The sequence below is a fragment of the Sarcophilus harrisii genome, chromosome 1 (assembly GCF_902635505.1).
Source record: "Sarcophilus harrisii chromosome 1, mSarHar1.11, whole genome shotgun sequence".
NCBI lineage: Eukaryota > Metazoa > Chordata > Mammalia > Dasyuromorphia > Dasyuridae > Sarcophilus > Sarcophilus harrisii.
Genome location: NC_045426.1, coordinates 540,397,436 through 540,411,257, shown reverse-complemented (window position 1 = coordinate 540,411,257; position 13,822 = coordinate 540,397,436). Strand labels below are relative to the sequence as shown.

Sequence of the window (13,822 nt, the reverse complement as noted above, 5' to 3'; positions counted from 1 at the left end):
TATCTTCTTTCAATTTAGCTAGAAAGGAAAAACCTCTCACATCAGCTTGATCTTACTCCTTTGGAACCTCCCTTCTGAACCCCCTTTACTGCAAGTGAGAAATGTGATTCAGGGAATATGGTGTTAGGTGAATAGAGGTACTACTCAAAAAACCAGAATGGAGATACGTCTTGAGATAACAGTGGAAATAAAAGTCACAGAATAGAATCTTGACCCAAGTGATTGAGATTATCTAAGTAAATTTGCAAAAGTGAGGAACAAGAAGGGAGAATATTATATCTAACTTAATTGTCCTAACTAGAATAAAAAATCAATTTTCATTTTTACATAGAAAGGGACGGGGAGTTAACATAAACAAATGTACAAAGGTGAAAGATCTCTAATATTTAAGATGTAAACAAGTGTTTTACCTTTGTAACAGTCATTCCAATGGGCACAGCAGAAGGGATGTGTTAACATTTGATTAATTCTATACAGGGAGAAGTTTAGGTGAATAGGAATAAGAAATCAGGTAATGGAAATGAGGAATAGGATTTGAGTGAACTTCTAATGTTTAGAATCACTGATATGTAGAGAAGGTATGAGTAGGTAGGAGTTTGTTAATCACTAAGTGAAAATTTTGGGAAAATTTTCAGTCAGTAATATTATGGCCTAAGGGTAGAGTCTTTTCTTTCAGAAGAGCAGTACAGGTGAAGAAAACAGAACTTGGAGCATAAGAAGTGATGGTACTCCCCAGGGCAGGCAGACCAAACTAGAGACTTGATAGAATGGGGAACTGCTGATGGAAAGGCAATCAGGAGGTACCTTGGAGAGCCAGTGCCAGCGATCAGCCAATACATTCAGAGGGTCAGATTATGAAGTTCTCTGAAAGCCAAAAGGAGGATTTTGTATTTTTTCCTGAAGATAAAAGAGCTGCTGGAGCTCATTCACCTGCAGGCAAAATGGAGTGGTTGGACCACAGACTGAGTGGAGGACAGATTGTTGGGAGCAGAGATTTGTTCAGAGACTGTCAGCAGCAGTCCAAGCATGAGATAATGAGAGCATGTGCCAGCGTGTTGGCAATGCTAGGGAGAGAGAAAGGGGCATATACCAGAGATACTAAGAAGGAAAACCATGGGACCTTGGCAACAAATAGTGTATAAGGAGTGAGAGAAGAGTGATGATTCTTAGATGGTGAGCCAGATGAGTGTAAAGATGATCATGCTTTCAACTATAATAGGAAAGTTTTGGAAAAGGGAGTGATTTGGAATATTCACATTTGGCGAATGTGATCTATATAAAGATCCAGCAAAGAAGACTGAGAAAGGTACCTAGGATGAGAATGAAAACCTAGAGGAAAGAGACTGTGGTAAAGGCTTGAAAGAGGTCTACAAGGATGAGGATTGAGGAAAAGATATTAGATTTAGCCTAGACCCTCTTATCTCAGGACCGGACTTATGTGCCATCTTCTCCATTATGTCTTCACTCTATAGAAAAGAGAAAAAAAAAACAAATAAAAATTAGACATCTCTTTTTATTTTTTTCAGCTAATATTCTGTCCACCTCTAGAAGTGGTCCCAGCTCTTTCTGTGATCCTTCCCCTTTCTTTTTTATAATTTGAAAAACAAATAGCTTTTTTACTGTTTGACTCCTTTCATTTTAAGGTTTACTATTCTTGATACTATAATTATAGAATCATCCTGCCTTTTTTACATTCATTCATCTCCGCCTCCTTTGCAGCCATCTTCTGTAAATGCCCATTTCTGGTAGGCTGATTCTCGCTGTAGAACTTTAGTTTGTGGGATCCTACCTATGCTTTCTCTGTACTTTTGAAATGTACCCTTTTAAAGTCTATAACGTGTATCAAACACTTCTTTATTACACTTGTCTAAGACAGAAGTAGCTTTTCTCTCCATGCCCCAGACTCTTCTCATATCTACTTCAATTATTAATGCTTCCTTGTTGGCCAGAATCAGGTTCAGACTATTATTTTCCCTTATTGTGTGCTCTGCTTTTTGAAGGATAACACTATAAAAAAAAACTAAGAAATTATTTTCTGATCTGCTTTTTCACAGAAAATTCTGGTATGAAATGTCTGATCATTTTATCATCACTATGGTATTCCACACCTACCTGTGACAAACTTGCATTCTGTTTCCTGAATGAAATATGAATTGATCAATAATATGTATTATCTTTTTCTGTCCAGATTGTTTGTAGTATTATTGCAGTATATATTTTTTCTGTTTTCATTGATATTCATCCAAGTATTCTTCTTTACTACATTTCTCCACTCTTTTCTGTATTTCCTCATTAGAATATAGGCTGCTATTTCTTCACCTTGTCACCCAAAGTCCCTAATCTCTTGTGTTTTTTCCAAGTAAGGCATATTATTTCTGGAGCAGTGGTGTAGTCATTTTACCATATACACCAACACCCACATGCACACCTTCACATAAACTACTGTTTCCTCCTTTCCCCTTCTTTTTCAACTTAAAGTTCTTTAGTTTTAATTTTTTATTCTCCTCCCCTCAGCTTCTAGTGCCTTAGTTCAGATTACCTTCTTTCTTATTGTATATATTAATTTGTATCTAGTTATATATATTCTAGTTGTTCCATTAGAATGTTAATTTCCTTTAAGTATTTCATAAATTTTTTTTTGAGGAACTGATTCAGAAGACAAATTATAATTAGTTATTCAGATTTAGAAATTATTGAAACCATGGAAGCCACTGAGATTACTATGGGAGAGAATGCAGGAAAAAAAAAGAAAATAAGAAACAGAACAGGATTTTTTGAGTTATACACTTAGGAAGTGAGATATGATTGATAATTCAACAAAGGAAGCAAATAGGAAGAGAATCATGAAAAAAATTGTCGTGGAAAACAAAAATATTGGAAAGCCTACAAATCAAGGGATAATCAACTCATTAAAACCTATGGACATCCTTAGAGTATAAGGACTGTAAAATGACATTCAACTCGCTGATTAAGAAATCATTAGAGAATTTTGAGTTCAATAATATAGTGTCTTCAGACAGTGGCTGGCAAAAAGGTTGATAAATGAGGAGGTTTTGAGGGAAAAAGACAAGGAGTAAATATTGTTTTTAGAATTCTGCCTAGATTTCTGTCATAGAAAAGCATTGAATTTATGAGCGTATGGATTTCTTATTCTTTTAACTTTATTGTCTTTTATAGTAACTGTATTGTAACAACTTCATAATTTGAATAGATTTTTTCAACATCACTTGGCATTTCAATTTGAACATTTCATTGATAGTCTTTATTTCTTAATTTCTTGTTTTTCATATTTTCATCCTTGATCCCCCATAGAGAAGGCAAATTACCTCTTGTAAGAAAAATAGCTATAAAATTATAGCCATTTTTTCCCCTTAAACTGTGGTTAAAATGTCAGACCTGGAATCAGAAAGACTGAGCTTCCTCAGTTCAAATCTGGCCACAGACATTTGCTAGCATTGTGACCCTGGGCAAGTCATTTAACCCTGTTTGCCTCAGTTTTCTCATCTGTAAAATTATCTAGAGAAAGAAATGGCATTATAGTATGTTTGCCAAGAAAACTCCCAATGATTTGGATACTACTGAAACAACTGAACAAATTATTGGGTTTTTCTAATCAACCAGTTTTCAATCTCATAATCACTGGATGTTAACTCACCAAAGGTTTTCCCGACTATTATGAAATCCATATAGATAAATGGATTCCTTCACCCTCATGCCCAGTAACCAAATAATTGAAATAAGACAAAATGGAAATATTCTTAACAAGTAGGTGGAATTCTTCATACACAAAGGACATCTCTCCAGGACATTCATGCCAGGCTGTGAACCTTTTCTTTCTTGTACGGAGAATCATCCATCTCCTTTCTCTAGATTATTGACTATAAGATATAGCTCCAAAATCATCTGACTCACCCACAACTCTACTCCTCCTCCTTGTTCTGACAGCAACTCACTGCATGCTCTCTGCCTCCCCTTAACCCATCATTGGTCCCTTGTTCCAGCCAAAACAAGAGATCATCTCTATCATCACCATGGTTTTACACTTATCTCCCAGCAAAGAAGCTCATAGTTATCTACTTCTGGTAATCTGAACTAAGTACTATCAGGAATATTGATATTCTTTTTAAAAAAAATTTTTATTATAGCTTTTTATTGACAGAATATATGCATGGGTAATTTTTCAACATTGACCCTTGCAAACACTTCTATCCAACTTTTCCCTTCCCTCCTTCCACCCCCTTCCCTAGGTGGCAGGCAGTCTCATGCATGTTAACAATGTTAAAGTATATCTTAAATACAATATATGTGTACATATTTATACAATTCTCTTGTTGCACAAGAAAAATTGGATTCAAAAGGTAAAAATAACCTGGGGAGAAAAATCAAAATGCAAGCAGTCCACTCTTATTTCCCAGTGTTCTTTCACTGGGTGTAACTGGTTCTATTCATCACTGATCAATTGGAATTGAATTGGATCTTCTCATTGCCGAAGATAGCCACTTCCATCAGAATTGATCATCATATAGTATTGTTGTTGAAGTGTATAATGATCTCCTGATTCTGCTCATTTCACTTAGTATCCATTCATATGTCTCTCCAAACCTCTCTATATTCATCCTGCTGGTCCTTTCTTACAGAAAAATAATATTCCAAACATTCATATGCCATAATTTACTCAGCCATTCTCCAATTGATGGGCATTCATTCAATTTCCAGTTTCTAGCCACTACAAAAAGGGCTGCCACAAACATTTTTGCACATACAACTCCCTTTCCCTTCTATAATATCACTTTGGGATATAAGCCCAGTAGAAACACTGCTGGATCAAAGGATATGCACAGTTTGATAACTTTTTGAGCATAATTCCAAATTGCTCTCCAGAAGGTTGGATCTGTTCACAACTCCACCAGCAATCTATCAGTGTCCCAGTTTCCCCACATCCCCTCCAACATTTGTCACTATCTTTTCCTGTCATCCTAGCCAATCTGAGAGGTGTGTAATGGTATCTCAGAGTTGTCTTGATTTGCATTTCTCTGATCAATAATGATTTCGAATATCTTTTCATATGGGTAGAAATAGTTTCAATTTCATCATCTGAAAATTGTCTGTTCATATCCTTTGACCATTTATCAATTGGAGAATGGCTTGATTTCTTTTAGAGTTAATCCTCTATATATTTTGGAAATGAGGCCTTTATCAGAACCTTTAACTGTAAAAGTGTTTTCCCAGTTTATTGCTTCACTTCTAATTTTGTTTGCATTAGTTTTGTTTGTACAAAAGCTTTTTAACTTGATGTAATCAAAATTTTCTATTTTGTGATCAATAATGATCTCTTGTTCTATTTTGGTCACAAATTCCTTCCTCCTCCACAAGTCTGAAAGGCAAACTATCCTATGTTCTTCTAATTTATTTATAATCTCATTATTTATGCTTAAATCATGAACCCAATTAGATCTTATCTTGGTGTATGGTGTTAAATGTGGGTCCATGCCTAGTTTCTGCCATACTAGTTTCCAATTTTCCCAGCAGTCTTTGTCAAATAGTGAATTCTTATCCTAAAAGTTGGGATCTTTAGATTTGTCATACACTAGATTGCTATAGTTATTGAGTATTTTGTCCTGTGAATCTAACCTATTCCACTGATCAACTAATCTATTTCTTAGCCAATACCAAATGGTTTTGGTGACCGCTGCTTTATAATATAGTTTTAGATCAGGTACAGCTAGGCCTTCATCTGATTTTTTTTTTCATTAATTCCCTTGAGATTCTTAACCTTTTGTTGTTATTTTTTCTAGATCATTTAAATATTTTCTTGGGAGTCTGATTGGTATAGCACTAAATAAATAGATTAGTTGGGAGTATTGTAATCTTTATTATATTTGTTTGGCCTATTCAAAAGCATTTAATATTTTTCCAATTATTTAAATCTGACTTCATTTGTATAGAAATGTTTTGTGATTTTGCTCATATAGTTCCTGACTTTCCTTTAGAAGAGGGATTCCCAAATATTTTAGACTATCGATAGTTATTTTAAATGGAATTTGTGAGCACCACTTGCCTCATGCAGCCCTTCCTCTTCAGGATGCCTCAGTCCCTCCCCTTTTCTTAAACCTTTCCCTTACATTTGCTATATTCCCTTCTATTTAGCCTACTCCTTCCCTTTTTGCTTTTCCCCTCCCACTTTTCAATGAGGTGGGAGAAGTTTCTCTGTAAATTGAATATATCTAATATTTTCTCTTTGAGCCAATTCTGATGACAGTAAGATTCATACTATGTTCATCCCCCTCCCTTTTTCTCTCAGATATAATAGGTTTTCCTTTGCCTCTTTGTGAGGCAAAGTACCTCTACTTTTCCCTTTCCACCTCTAGCTTCTTTTTATTTTATAATAGTAAAATCAAGTTATACATGTATTCTTTATATATATTCATAACAGAAATATAGTCCCCAAGATTTCTTTTTACCTTTTTATGTTTCTCTTGAGTCCTGTATTTGGAGGTCAAACTTTTTATTTAGTTCCAGTTTTTTCATCAGAAATAGATGGAATTCACCTATTTCACTGAATGTTCATCTTTTTCCCTGGAAGAAAATGCTCATTTTGGCTGGGTAAGTTATTCTTGACTGCATACCAAGTTTCTTCCCTTTCAGAATATCAGATTCCAGACCCTTCGATCCTTTAATATGAACACTGCTAGATCCTGAGTAATCCTTATTGTGGCTCCTCTGTATTTGAAATGTTTTTTTCTAGGTGCTTGTAGTATTTTTTTTTCCTTGGTTCTGATAGTTCTGGAATTTAGCCACAATATTTCTTGGAGTTGTGATTTTCGGATCTCTTTCAGTAGTAATGGATGAATTCTTTCAATGTCTATTTTATCTTCTGTTTCTATAACATCTGGGCAGTTCTCTTTGATGATTTCCTGAAAAATAGTGTCTACGCTCTTTTTTTCATCATGATTTTCAGGAAGTCCAATAATCCTCAGGTTATCTCTCCTATGAAGAAATTGAAACTATTTCTAACCATATGAAAAGGTCTTCCAAATCATTACTGATCAGAGAAATGCAAGTTAAGACAACTCTGAAATACCACTACACACCTGTCAGGTTGGCTAAGATAGCAGGAAAAGATAATGACGAATGTTGGAGGGGATGTGGGAAAACTGGGACACTAATACATTGTTGGTGGAGTTGTGAACAGATCCAACCACTCTGGAGAGCACTTTGGAACTATACTCAAAAAGTTGTGCATATCCTTATGCAACTGTGCATGCCCTTTGATCCAGCAGTGTTACTATGGGGCTTAAATCCTCAAGAGATACTAAAGAAGGGAAAGGGACCCGTATATCCAAAAATGTTTGTGGCAGCCCTTTTTGTAGTGGCTAGAAACTGGAAATTGAATGGATGCCCCTCAATTGGAGAATGGTTGAATAAATTGTGGTATATGAATGTTATGGAATATTATTGTTCTATAAGAAATGACCAGCAGGATGAATACAGTGAGGCTTGGAGAGACATACATGAACTGATGCTAAATTAAATGAGCAGAACCAGGAGATCATTATACACTTCAACAACAATAATACATGATGATCAATTCTGATGGATGTGGCTCTCTTCAACAATGAGAAGATCCAAATCAGTTCTAATTGATCTGTAATAAACAGAACCAGCTACAACTAGTGAAAGAACAGTGGGAAATGAGTATGGACCACAACATAACATTTCTAGTCTTTTATTGTTTGCTTGCATTTTTGTTTTTTCTTCTCAGGTTATTCTTACCTTTTTTCTAAATCTAATCTTTCTTGTGCAACAAGATAACTGTATTAATATGTATACACATATTGTATTTAACATATATTTTAACATATTTAACATGTATGGGACCTGCCATCTAGGGGAGGGAAGGAAGGGAAAAGTTGAAACAGAGATTTTTGCAAGGATCAATGTTGAAAAATTACCCATGCTTATGTTTTATATATAAAAAGCTATAATAATAATAATAATATTATCTCCCCTAGATCTATTTTCTAGGTGTGTTGTTTTCCAAGTAACTAGTTAACATTTTTTTCTAGTTTTGCATTTTTTTGATTTTGCTTGATGGATTCTTGCTGTCTCCTTGAATCATTCATTTCCATTTGTTCAATTATGATTTTTAATGAATTATGTTCTTCATTTACTTTTTTATTTCTTTTTGTAATTGTTCAATTGAGTTTTTACGTGAGTTGTTTTGTTCTATGGAATTTTTTTCTCTTTCATTAATTTCATTTTTTAGGGGAGCTATTTTCTTTTTTTATTTCAATAATTCTGTTTTTCAGGGAGTTGATTTCTTTATCCACACTATCTTTTAATAGTAACATGACTTATCCAGACCCTCTTCCAAAGTTTCCTTTTCCTTTCCTAATTTTTCTTCTATCTCTTTTTAAAGAGCCTTTTTAATTTCTTCTATGAGAGCCTTGTGTGATGGGGATCAGGTTATATCACCCTTTGAAGCTTCATCTAGAGATAGTCTGCTTTTAGTCTCCTCAGGGTTTGAAGTCTGTTCTCTCTCATTATAGAAGCTCTCTTAGACCCCACTTTAACTTTTTACTCATTTTTGGGGAAAAAAAAAACTACACTCTGCTTTTGGGGCAGTGTGGCATTACCAAGTTTCCTCCACAGACAACAGGAAGTAGCACTGAAGCAGCAGTGGGACAGCAGTGACCGTGCTGGGATCAGCATCTGCACTATGATTAGTGTCTGTGCTGTGCTCAGTGGTTGTGCACTGAGAAAGGGCTGAGTTGGGTAGGTATGGCCAGATCCTGAGACACTGTAGCATTTTGGGATTAAAGTCTTTACTCCTTGCCTTTATAGCTTCTCTGCTAATCTCCTGGCTTGCTGTCAGGCAGAGTATCTCACACCGGGCAAGGTTCTTCCCGCAAATTTTCCAACAGCCGAGACCACACCCTGTCCCCTCTGGTCTGCTCAGAGTGAGCTGTTTCCCGTGATCTCACTACATACTTTCCTGATGCTGCGCTTGGCCTAGCAGTCCCTGCCTGCGAGCAAAACCAGACCTTTTCTGGTGAATTTTGAGATTATTTTCTGTTGTTAATGTTTTGTATTCCCAATATTCATGGGTTCTGACAGTCAAGTACTAATTCCAAGGCTATTTCATAAAAAAGTAGTCTAAGAGTAAGGGAGATCTTAGAAAGACACCTGCATCCTCTCCATCAAATTGAATATTGATATTCTTTAAACATGTTGCACTTTTTGGATGTGTTTAGCTTCTGGATCATATTGTATTGAATCGGGCAATCTTCAGAATATATATTACAAAGTCTCCTTAGTGTTAGAAGATGTTAGTCTGCTGATTTCTATGGCAGATACCAGCCAGATGAAGCCTATCCATTGTTCAAACTATGGAATGTTTTTGTAAGACCAGTTATAAAGAATTGTCTACTGACATAATGCATGTATTGTGACAGACACAAGAGGTGGACAGACAGTGAGGCAAGATTTGAATGGAAAGCATGTTAAGTATATTTGGAAATTTTTATATATTTTAATAATTCAATCTGCTCCTAAACACACACACAAACACACAATTTTTTTTTGAGACATGCTTTCCATTTATTTGTGTTGTTATGAATACGAATTGTGACTGACCTATTGAAGAGAATGCAAAAAAGGAATATTGGAATTCTCCAAATGATGGAAGTTTTATGACCCTGAATTGAATTGCCACAATGAAATAATCTTCTCTAGAGAATTTTAAAAGCAAAGGAAGCTCATCACCTGAAGAATTTGAAATATTCATGCCCAAAATGTGGGAAGATAATGTGCAATATGGTTTTTTGAGGGTTTTTTCTGGTCCTCAACGTCTATATCATTAAGTTCTATAATTTTATGTTATTTTCCTTTTTAAACTTTATTTAGCATTGTATCACAACTGCATTGGCCATACCAGTGTTTTGGAGTAGGAATAGTTTTGAGTTCTAAAAAACATTCCTAAGATTACCTTTTAATTTCTGTATTTCACAATCTTAAGAATTTCTGAGATTTCAACATAATGACCAACCACAAATTCAGAGGACCAGTGATTAGCATACTACTACTACCCAAATACTGACAGAGATTATAGAATAAGAACTCAAATTATAGAAAGAGACATATATTTTGAGGCATTTTCAGTAAAGAAATTTGTTTAGCATAATTAGGCATTTACATGGGTTTTGCTTTTCTTTTTTTTTTTTCAATTAAAAATAAAGGAAAGTAGATTTTTAATTTTAAAAAAGCAAATTAAAAAGCAAAAGAAAAACTTTACCAGAAGTAATTTCTGTATCCAGTTAGTCATTCCGGAATAAAAGGACTTCACAGGAACAGATGGCAAGATGAACCCCATTCTGAACTTATAAAATGCTTATAAGGATAAAAATAAATTTATTTTCAAGTGATGATAAATGTATCACAAGGTGTTATACCTAAATTTGAATATATTTTAGTTGTTTTGCTTTGCTTTATTCAAAAGGAATGCATTCACATGCCAAACTCAATAAAAATCCATTAATTAAGATAAATTGAGGGCAAATTTCTAGGATCTATTGGGAAATTATTATTATAACTTTTTTCCCCAGGAAAAAAAAATGCCCAATGATGAGGGAGGAGTAGGAGTAAGAATCTGTCAGATACCCATGGCTTCTTTACCATTTGTCTTTAGAAATTCATTCTTCTGGAAATTATTCACTATCTAATTCCTATTTTTCCTATTTAAGTGGTAGTACATGCTATTTCATTTTGCTTTCTTTTATATTTTTCTTGCTTATTTCAGTACCCCTACTGTCCTCCCACCCTGCTAGTCTTTAGTTCATCCATTTTCACAATTTGTGGAAGTAATGAATTTTTAAAATCTAATTCAGAACTACTTGTTGAATGCTTATTCATCTCAGAATTCATCAAATGGAGTAGTATTGGAGATCATAAGGTATGGTAAAATTGTTATCATTTACTTTTTACCATGTCTCTTCATTTACTCTCAATGATTAGAAATGCTACTTGTTAAAGCTGTTTTTTTTTTTTTTTTTAAATATGCTGTTATTGCAACTGCTGACTTCCAAGGTTGATAACCTATGCAATGATACATTATTTTGCAGTATAAATACTCCTATTTGTTTTCTTCCTTCATTATGAATTGTTCCTCCAAATTATTTTTATTCAATTCCTTTGTGTTAACTCTTCTTTTTTTCTTTCTCCCACCTTCTAATACCTTGTTACTTTATCTCTCTGCAATTTAACCTACCTTTTATATAGTTAGCAAAGTATTTTTCCCAAAGCATATTTCTGATTTTGTCAGCCCTTGTTCAGTCAACTATTTTATTTCCCTAATATCTCCAAAATCAGGAAGTCCTTCATTTGTCATCTTTTCAACCCAGCCCTTTCCTACCATTCTAGTCCTCCCATCCTCTATTCCTCCTCCACATGCTCCACAGTCCAGTAACGTGGGTATGCTTTGCTATTTATTCCTCACAAGGTCATTCCTCTGTAATCAGCGAATCAATAAGAAAAAAAATTGATTAAACATTTGCTAGAGCAAAGTAAAAAGAGCTCTTGCTTTCATAAAGTTCATTGCCTAATGGGAGAGACTACATGCAAACAACTATGTATAAATAAGCTATATCCAAGATAAATTGGAGATCATAAATAGAAGTTAAACAGTAGCATTAAGGAGTATTAGGAAAAGTTAGAATTAAAAGAAGCCGGAGGAGTCAAGAGGTAAAGCTGAAAAGAGAAAGAATTCTTAGAAGTGGGATAGCCATTCTCCATGCCATTGTACTGTCTCCTATGCCTAGAAAACCCTCCTCCTATGCCTCTTTATAAATTTTCTTTTTTTCCAGTCTATAGTTATTGTATGTTCACCTATTTACTTCCTTGTTATCTCTTTCATTATGATGTAAGTTTGTTGAGGACTCTTTTTGCCTTTTTTCTCCCCCACTTCTTGGTATGGACTGGAGCTTGTCACATAGGATATGTTGATCAAATGTTTGTTGATAGGTTGATTTATTGACACCAAGAACTTAGCCCGTTGTGAGGAGTTCACAGCTGACATGACTGTTCAACAATGTGTCCCTGTATAAGATTTTTAGTCTCCAAATAATAAAGCTCATTGATCCACTCCTGATGGCTTCATGCAAATAACTGATGTTGATAACTACTTCATTCAACTTAAATCAGGAGATATTTCTGTAAATCATTCTGCTTGACTCTGTACATATAAGAAAAAATAAAAATTTTTCTCTGCCTTCAAGGAGCTTACATTCTACTTGGTGGACTCAAATATACAAATAAATATGAAATAGAGAACAGAGACACCATCACCTATTGGGGGTGGAAGGGTCCAGAAAATCTTTTGGTTGTAGAGTCTATAAGAAAGCTAAGGGTTCTGAGAAATAGGGGAAGCCTGCATTCCAAACAAAGAGATTACCTTAGGAAAAGCATGGAGATCCAACATCAAATTCTGAATTCAGGAAATAGCTACAGTGCTTGACATATATTATGAACTTTTCCCCCATTTATCTCCCATTGTCCTTTCCCACTGAAATAAATGAAGTAAAGCCTTCGTTATAAGGATTTTTGGTTTCTCAAAACAAACTCCCATAGCCAGATCTATAAATCTATGCATTTTAAGTTAATCATTGTAGTAATACCAGTGGAAACATCTCATTCTGCTAAGCAAAGGGAAGGTCAAAACACCTGCATACTCAAAGGAATAGTAGCAGAAAAGACTCCAAACCAAAATCCCACCCCTAAGAGAAATCAAGTATCAACTATCCACTAATTCTGTAGGAATCTTCTCTGAATTTCCCACCAGTTTGAATCAACTAGTCCTTCGATCCAGACTCCTTATTCTCTTCCCCAGTTCTTGATCCTTCTAGATCCAGTCAATCAATGTGCATTTATTAAGAGCTTACCTGTGTACCACAAACCTTATTAAAAATCAACCAGCTTTCCTGATTTGAGGAGGGTGCACTATTCCCACCAGGACCCAAGGTACACCCAGGAAACTGCCCAGATGCTGGTGGACTAGACCTGTTTCCACCATTTCCTCTGACTTCCTTTCTTATTATAAACAAATCCTTTCAATAAAGTTTACTTTATTTATTGTCTTTTTGAGTTTTCTGTATTCCTTTATACGAGGTTTCTGTATTCTAAACATTTGTCTAAATCAGTATGGTTAGACACCTCTTTGGAAGGTAATAGTGTTATATTTCATCTTCAACTTCTGAATTCAGAGTTTTCTATTGCATTGATCAGTATTCTAAAGCATTTTATAATTATTTTTCTCTATACTGTTGCCATTGTATAAAGTCCTTCATTATATAAGCTTCTTGGGTTCATCAAAAACTATTCTAATCTATTACATTGATCAACTTCTATTTTTGAATCAATAAGTTCTTTTATTCCTTTTTGACACAATTTAGTTCTCCTTTTTAAAGCTGAATTAGTTAACTGTGACTTTTTCATAAAACAGTATCCATTTTTATTTATCAATCCCATTTTTTCTTTCAGCTTTTTCAATCACTTTAGTTTTTAGAATTTTTGTTTTGTTACATAGTTGAGGAGTTGTGATTTGTTGTATTTAATGGTTTTTCAGTTGTATGACCATTAATTAGCATATTTCTCTCTATTTTCATTCCCTAAGAACCAATTTATCTGGATTCCATGAACTTTGGTATGCTGTCACAATATTGTCATTTTCTCTGATTAAATTTGTAGTTTTTCTGTAATTTTTTTTAAACTCACCAGTTCCTTAGATTAATATTATGCAGCCTCAAAATGTTCAGTTCTTTAAGGGTCT

The 13,822-nt window shown here is 34.5% G+C and overlaps 1 protein-coding gene across 3 annotated transcripts in view; it reads left to right on the top strand.

Annotated features, from left to right (window-relative positions):
* The window catches only part of CDKAL1 (CDK5 regulatory subunit associated protein 1 like 1), a 659,925-nt gene that overhangs the window by 447,158 nt on the left and 198,945 nt on the right, over window positions 1-13,822 (top strand). The window lies entirely within an intron of this gene.